Raw genomic sequence first — 7,212 nt, 5'->3', positions numbered from 1 at the left:
CGGAAATGGTCCCATCACGTCCACCGCCACCCTCTCCATGGGAGCCCCTGCTGCTAGCTGCTGGAGTGGGGCGCGAGACTGGTCTAACGGACCCTTGTACGCTGCGCAGAGGTCGCAACGTTGACAAAAGTCCTGCACGTCTCTCCTCATCCTCCCCCAATAAAAACCCTGCCTAAGGCGACGGAGGGTTTTGTTTACCCCAAAGTGTCCGGCCCCTGCAGTTCCATGGCAGCTCCTGCACACCGCCTCTCTCAACGTCGTTGGCACTACTTTCCGCCACTTGCTCTCTCCCGTCGCTGGCTCTTTCCAGGACTTCATCAGCACCCCGTTGCTCAATCTCAGGGTTTCGAACTCTGACCACAGCCCCTTGGTTGCGTCGGTGACCCCGGCCACCTCTTCCCACGGCGGCTTCTGGCCCTCTTCTACCCATTGCAGTACTGGCAACAGCTCCATGTCGTTCTCTTGATGGGCCCTCCAATCTGCCGCTTCTGCCACCCGCAGCGCCTTGCACACTGGTCCGTCCCTCGTATGGTTAGGGCATATCCTCGCTTCCTCTTGGAGCTCTCTCTCCCTTCCTTCTCTCTTCTCGCAGTACACACACCCTCTCTCTGGGGCCGTCGTGACAGGGCGTCTGCGTTGACGTGGCATGCCCCTGCCCTGTGCTCTATGGTGAAGTTGTAGTCTGCCATCCTTTCTAACCAGCGGCACACCTGTCCCTCCGGCTCCCGGAAGGACCACAGCCACTGCAGCGCCGGGTGATCGGTCCGTATGGTGAACCGAGGCTGTCCCAGGAGGTAGTAGCGGAAGTGCCGTAATGCTTCTACGACGGCGAGGAGCTCCCGGCGGGTGACGCAGTAGTTTCGTTCTGTTTTGTCAAACGTTTTGCTGAAGTACGCCACCACCCACTCCCCGTCCGGCCCCGTCTGGGACAGCACGGCCCCCATACCCCCATTGCTGGCATCAGTGTCCAGTAGGAACGGCAGTGTGGGGTCTGGTGCTCTAAGCACCGGAGACTCGGTCAGCGCTTTCTTGAGGGATTCGAAGGCTCGGTGGCATTCTGTCGTCCAGTGGAAGTCTGTGTTCTTTTCCTTTAGCCGGAACAGTGGCTCTGCGATTTTAGAAAACCCTTTTACGAATTTCCTATAGTATGAGGCTAACCCTACGAAGCTCTCGAGTTCTCCCTTGTCTCTGGGGGTGGGCCACTCTACGAGCGCCCGTGTCTTCTCTTCCAGGGTGCGAATACCCCCCGCGCCGATGCCATGCCCTAAGAACTCCACCCTCCTCTTCAGGAAGTGTCACTTATCTGGGTGTAACTTCAGACCCGCCTCTGCTATCTTCTGCAGGACCTTCCGTAACGCCCCCACAGCTGCCTGAAACGAGCCCCCGTGTGTCAAGATGTCATCTAAGTACACGACGCATTCGGTTTGGGGAATGCCTCCCAGCAGTTTCTCCATTAATCTCTCGAACGTTGCTGGTGCGTTGCACAGACCGAAACTGAGTACTCGAAACTGCCACAGCCCCCTCTCGGTGCGGAAGGCGGTCTTTGGCTTGGCATCGTCGCAGAGGGGCACCTGCCAGTACCCGCTGCGGAGGTCTAGGGATGAGAACCAGGATGACTCCCCCACCGCATCTAACAGCTCCTCAATGATGGGCAGCGGGTACGCGTCTTTTTTAGTCACTTTGTTCAGCCCCCTGTAGTCTACGCAGAATCGCATCTTCAAGCTATTTTTCTTCTTCACCAACACTACCCCCGACGCCCACGGGCTCTCTGATGGCTCAATGATCCCCGCCCGCAGCATGTTCTCTACAGCTTTGTTCGCTATGTCCCTCCGCGCTGCTGGGACTCGACGGGCATGCGACATGATGGGCCGCGCCCCCTCAGTGTCTATTTGATGTTGCACCAGGTGGGTACAGCCTAGCTCATCATCGGACATTGCGAAAATGTCTTTATATTCCTCTAGTACTCGCCACAGTTCTTCGCTCTGTTGGGGTTCTAAACCCTCACTCTGGCGTTGGTGCAATCTTCTCAGCATCTCTAACCTCTCGGTCTCCCCCTCCGCCTGTAGCAGTGGCTGAGGGAAAGTGTTCGGAGGTGGGCCAGGGGCGTGGTTTTGGGGAGGGGTTTGGTGCGGGGCAGGGGTCTGGGTTGGGGGAGGGGTTTGGTGCGGGGCAGGGGTCTGGGTTGGGGGAGGGGCTTGGTTTGCTGGGTGGGGCTCGTGCGCAACTGTGACGCGGTATACAGTGATGTTATTGACGTTAGGTCGCTCCCCTAGAGCGGTGGGAGGGTGACCCATCTGGACTACTGGCCCCCCTGCGAACGTCAGTGTGCTCTTCCCTAGGTCTACTGTGCATTGGTTTAGCGTCAAGTAGTCCTCTCCCAAGATACAGGGCCCCGCCATCTCTACTACCCATACGGGAAAGTTCACTGTCTGTCCCCCCACTGTTATCATCACGGACCCCCTTCCCCTCATCGGCATCAACTCACCGGATACTGTCCTCAGCAGCTGTGCCGCTGGCTGCTCCAGAAGCGTTCCCTCGGGCATCATGTTGACGTTCACCAGCGTTGCCGTACACCCCGTGTCCACCAGGGCGACACAGTATCTCCCCTGTAGGTAGACTGGAACATGGCAGCCGTTCATATAGCGCGGCCCGTTCTGCATGCTGACAGCTCCGGCGATGTCGTCTACTTCGGGGGGAGGCGGAGCCCCACCTCCCCGTTGATGTCGGTGGGCTCCCTCCCGCGACGACGTGGCTACGGGGAATGTGACATCGGAGACCCGTCTCGCCCCATCTAGACGGGCCCCGTGCCGTTTCCCTGGTTCCACGTTCTCCGGCGGCACTCTGCTTCCCGATGTCCGGGGCGCCCACAGCCCCAGCAGATCATGCTCCCTCTGCCCCAGCCACCGTTCCGCGGGGTGGGCTGCCGAGCGGGGGCGGGCTGCAGAGTCGCGCTTCGGAGCAGTTGTTCTTTTAGCTGCTGCACCGACTCGGACAGTTCTTTCACCATGTTGCCTTGCTCCGCCAACGCCATCTTCCACGCTGGCTCTTCTTGTAATGGGCTCTCCGCCACCACTCTCACTACGGGGGCGGCTCTCCCCGTGTCGCCGCTCACGGCCCAGCCCTCCACTGTCTCTCTTTCAAGCGCCAACTCCAGCGCTACCTCCAGTGTCTTTGGCCGTTTCAGCATTACCTGATCGCTTAGACTTCGCGGCACGATTGCCTGGATAAAGTAATTTCTGGCTAACTCGTCCAGCGACTCTGACGGCAGCCGGCTGTATATGCGCCGGCTGAGGATCTCAATGTCTGTTGCCAGTGCCCGCAGCGACTCCCCCGGTCGTCTACGCCTGTTACACAGCTCCGCCACCACGATGCCTTCTTCTTTGCATTGGCCGAAACGCCTCCGCAGGGCCGCCATCACCACATCTAAGTCTTTTGTGTCGGCCATCGCCGCCACGCACGTTATAGCTTCGCCTTCGAGGGACATCACCAGATGGCTGGCTCTCTCCTCCCTTGACCAGCCATTCATGTCCGCTGCCACGTTAAACATTGTGCAATATGGCTCCCACTCGCCTTTACCGTTGTATTTCGGCGGAGTCACTTCCTTCTTGCCTCGGTGGGCGCCGTCCCGTGCCGCCTCGATCCGCGCCACTTCCCCGTCACTGGCCCGCAGGCTAGCCCCGCTAGGCTGCGGAATAGCCTCCATGGCTACGGCGACAATGTCGTCTGGCTCGGCCTTCACTCCCACTAGCACCCGGCTTCCTACTGTCTGCTCCGCTTGGATCTCTGCAGGAGCGGCTGTGGCTGCCCTGTCCTCCTCCTCTTCGGACGCCTGGCTGTCTGCCCCGGCTCCTTCTCTTCCCGCCTCTCGTTTGATTCTTCTCCGCTCTTTCCTCAGGAACTTGTTCACCATCTCGCCGATTACGGAGGCAATATTCACCGCTTAACTTCTGACGCCAATGTAGCGTTCCTGGTATTTATGGAATCAGAGGCTTCTTGCTGGTACAGGGTTCTTTATTCACAGTTAGTCATATTACAACTCTCGGCGGTTGCTACGCCCATAGCTAGCTAGCTGCTTCTCCTTAGGCGGTATCCGGAGACTGCCACACGCATGCTCTGTCTCCCTGGAAGTCTCCCACAAGCATAGTGTTCCCCCCCAGTAACACTCCCACACATCAGTTCCTATCTGCAATCGAGACACTTCTATTGCTCACCACATTATGTGTAACTCTGGTTCGCTACACTATGAACGGTCCTGGGCGGAAACAGGAAACCGGCAGCTGGAAACAGGGAGGGAGAGTGCCATGGAAGTGCCCACGGTCTCACCAGGAAACTCATGAATAAACATTCAGAAAAGTGTGGGGAGAGGGGTTTCCAATGTGCACCTATAAACATTCAGAAAAGTGTGGGGAGAGGGGTTTCCAGCATGATGCTGCAGGGAGGTGAGAGCATACGGACGGAGCCACTCCTACCCTGTAGCATCCTGCCAAAGTTCAGATTTTAAAACATGATAATCCACCAGCAAAATGCCAGAAACGTTCGTAAGGTCTCATAATATTTAGTTACTTTTTGCAAGTATTTAACTTCTTGAAGGGATAAACACATTTACAGAGACACTACAGAGACGTGAATGTCAGCATCAATGGCGTCACCTCACCAACAGCGAAATGACACCATGGCTGTTTTAAAGTTACTAGAAACAGAGCGTGCTCGTTTCTAGCCTACTGTGCCTCGTCCTCGTTGTCCTTCCCTCCTCCTCCTCATCGCTCACTTCTACCGTACCTCGTTGGTTTTCCCTCAAGGTCTCGCCGAGTTTTGCACCCCCGCCCGGCAGCAGCTTAACGCATCCCCACCTCACGGGAGCATATTGTAATGATTTATACAGAAATGTACCTGTTTAAAAGTGATATAATTGTCTGGGTAGACGTGACGTCCCTGTTTTCTAAGTTAAAACAGCCCCGAAATATGGTGGGGATGCAGTTCTCTGCGGGGATGCGGAAACGTTCAAGGCACCTGTCGGCTGCCGCAGGCACAAATTAGAGCTGTGCCAAATCATCTGTGCCCCCAAAATGCCAGCACAAACGGGATTTGGGCAGACTTAAGTACCAGAATTATTCACAGGTGTGGCCAGGCAATGCTGGGCGTTACATCAAACAAACCAATCAGATTCCCGTCTCGCAATCGCTGTGTGTGCGCGAGGCATGCAATATGCTGTAATTCTCTCCATGCGTAATAGAATGGACTCACTTGTGCTGAGGACAGAGAGAGATGGAGAGAGCTTATTGACAGATCGACAGATCGTCTGTGGTGCCAACGACCCTCCGGGTTATGGGATAGGTGAAGGTGATTAGCCTCTGTCCATTGTCCAACAAGTTTTATCAATTAATTTCCCTCTTTGCAATGTGATAAAAGTTTCTCAGTGAGTTATAGTTGATTGCCTCAGTGCCAATATTTGCCATGTCAGGAATACCCTGAGTGGAAAATTCTAGCCGTCCGGTTTACTGTGAACCTTCATAGTAATCCAGACTACTGACTGTTTTTTCTTCTCCGAAATGATTGGCCCAAAATGTGTCAAACTTTGTGACAAATGACAACATTATGCAACTCTCTCCTAATGTCGATTCATTATCTAAGCTCAAATTAAAGGGTAATTAACAGCAGATGGGAGAACGTACTTTTGTAATACACTGTAGAATAAAACGTGTATATATATACACACACACACACACACACACACACACACACACCACACACACACACACACACACACCACACACACACACGCATACTCTGTTCTGATCTTTCTTTCCATCGTCCTCGATGACACAGAGAAACACCAACAGACCAAAATGCCACCGCTGTCTGCAGTGTGGGAAATCTTTCAGTCTGTCAGGTAACCTAACAAGACATCAACGCCTTCACAGTGGAGAGAAGCCATACTCCTGTGAACAATGTGGAAGCAGATTCAGTCGCTCAAATCACCTAACACTACATCAACGCATTCGCAGTGGAGAGAAGCCATACTCCTGTGACCAATGTGGAAGCAGCTTCAGTCAGTTACCTCACCTAACAAGACATCAATACATTCACAGTAGAGAGAAGCCATACTTCTGTGACCAATGTGGAAGCATTTTCAGACAGATAGCTCACCTAACATCCCATCAACACATTCACACTGGAGAGAAGCCGTACTCCTGTGACCAATGTGGAAGCAGCTTCAGTCGCTCAACTCACCTAACATTACATCAACGCATTCACAGTGGAGAGAAACCCTACTGGTGTGACAGGTGTAAGACAAACTTCACTTGGTCTGAGCAGCTGAAAAAGCACCGGTGCATCTAAACTGCTGCAGAGCCCCTCCAGTGTCTGCAGGAGGAACAAGCTTCTATCTCAATGCAGCAAGCTCAAGTGTTTAGGTCACAACACCAATCTTGGCCTCATTCATCATGTACATTGTTTTATTCACCCAGGCCCACGTGATGCTACTCTAGCTGGCTTATCAAGCTAACTTAGTGGTTTACTGTGACACACAAACACATACACACACGTTAAATTATATGCTTCTTCTTTGATCCAAATTGAAAGAAATTCAAAGATTTAAAGGCAGTGTGAGGTGTAATGTGTGAAGATGAGTGACTCAATAGATGATGCGTGTTTGGCTATGTGGATATATTGATTCCATAGAGACACTGCAGAGCGCGTCATCATTCAGAAACCACGCCCAAAACGGGGGGAAACAACCCCCCCCCCAAATCCTGGCGTTCTCCTATGTCGTGTGCATGGTCGCGTGTTGCACACAAAGATCATATATACGGAATATGAACACTCCAACTTCTTTGACAGCTAGATCTACATTTTTCTTCTCGCCAATTCTCAATGGCTTCCTTGTTTTGCTCGGGAGTACAAAAAAACTTTATTTGGCGATTTTTTACATTTGTCGTCTGCGCAGCCCACCACACAACAGCTTTTAGCTATGTTTAATTCAAGGAAAATGACACTGGTGTATGGGAGTGAATGGAGCGCTTTCCCCTGTGATGGGCGTGGCCTATTTCATGCAGTCTCTCCTCTGTAGCATATTGAAAATTGGTTATTGGTAGTGTCTGTGACAGTATGGGGGGTGAAGGTGATCTGAGTGTCTTGTATTATGTGTATGTATGTTAGAATTTTGCTGGAAGTATAACCTAGGGAGAGAGACGTGAGTATATACATTTTTTA

This window comes from Poromitra crassiceps (genome assembly GCF_964638095.1).
Source record: "Poromitra crassiceps genome assembly, chromosome: 1".
In the NCBI taxonomy this organism is placed as follows: Eukaryota; Metazoa; Chordata; class Actinopteri; order Beryciformes; family Melamphaidae; genus Poromitra; species Poromitra crassiceps.
The sequence above is the reverse complement of the archived record's forward strand: the minus strand, read 5'-3'. Positions refer to the sequence as shown.